This window comes from Phacochoerus africanus, chromosome 10 (genome assembly GCF_016906955.1).
Source record: "Phacochoerus africanus isolate WHEZ1 chromosome 10, ROS_Pafr_v1, whole genome shotgun sequence".
NCBI lineage: Eukaryota > Metazoa > Chordata > Mammalia > Artiodactyla > Suidae > Phacochoerus > Phacochoerus africanus.
This window is the reverse complement of record NC_062553.1, coordinates 91,891,634-91,893,118: the sequence shown is the minus strand read 5'-3', so window position 1 is coordinate 91,893,118 and position 1,485 is coordinate 91,891,634.

The following is a 1,485-nucleotide window of genomic DNA, read 5'->3' as shown; positions in this document are numbered from 1 at the left end:
CATATGCCGCGGAAGCAGTGGTTAACGAATCCGACTGGGAACCATGAGGTTACGGGTTCGATCCCTGCCCTTGCTCAGTGGGTTAAGTATCTGGCGTTGCCGTGAGCTGTGGTGTAGGTTGCAGACGCGGCTCGGATCCTGCGTTGCTGTGGCTCTGGCGTAGGCCGGTGGCTACAGCTCCGATTCGACCCCTAGCCTGGGAACCTCCATATGCCGCGGAAGCGGCCCTAGAAAAGGCAAAAAGACAAAAAAAAAAAAAAATGCAGGATACTCTGTAGTTGTGTGGAGGTTGCAATAAGCAGAGTGGTAAAGAGGAAAAAGCCTTTTACCAAGACTGATCTCCAACCAGGAGACAGTCTTCCTTTTTTTTTTCTTTTTTTTTGTCTTTTGTTTTTTGTCCTTTTAGGGCCACACATATGGCATATGGAGGTTCCAAGGCTAGGGGTCTAATCGTAGCTGCAGCTGCAGGCCACAGCCACAGCCATAGCAACTCCAAATCTGAGCTGCATCTGCAACCTACATCACAGCTCATAGCAATGCTGGATCTTTAACTCACTGAGCAAGGCCAGGGATCAAACCCACAACCTCATGGTTCCTAGTTGTATTGTTTCCACTGAGCTATGATGGAAACTCTTGTCTTCCCTTTTTTGAACTTGCTGCAAACAAGAGCATTACCTCATCCTTGTGTCTCAAGGCTGATTTTCCAGCCTGCAAAGAGCAGTTTTCTCTTAGCACAAAATTCCTGTTTGTTATTTAAATGTTTTTCTACTACATTGATTAGGAGATAAAATATAATGGCTTAGGAAAAAATTCATCCAGACCATCTTATTTTTTACTTTTACCTTTCCCAGAATATGAGATACATTGGAAATTAATTTTAATTAGAATGCCATCTTTTATTTTATTTTATTATTATTACTATTTTTTTTGTCTTTTTGTCTTTTCTAGGGCCGCTCCCATGGCATATGGAGGTTCCCAGGCTAGGGGTCCAATCGGAGCTGTAGCCACTGGCCGATGCCAGAGCCACAGCAACGCGGGATCCGAGCCGCGTCTGTGATCTACACCACAGCTCATGGCAGCGCCGGATCCTTAACCCACTGAGCAAGGCCAGGGAACAAACCCGCAACCTCATGGTTCCTAGTCGGATTCGTTAACCACTGCGCCACGACAGGAACTCCAGGAATGCCATCTTTTAATGTAAATGGAGAAAAATAATTTCAAAGATTATTAGACATCCACATTATCTTATTCTACTTTGTCAGTTATCTTCTTAGAACACTGGGTATACAATTAGAGTGTTTCTATAATCTAAGAAAAAAAAATCACATAACAATTATACTAAAAAACTTGTTACCTCTTTGATTTTAAAAAAATAGTGTAGAATTTGAATTGACAATCTAGTGTTAAGTCCTCCCTGCACTTTTTACTAGCTCTGACACTTTGTAAATCCTTTTAAATTGTAACAGAAGTAATTTCATTGTTTGC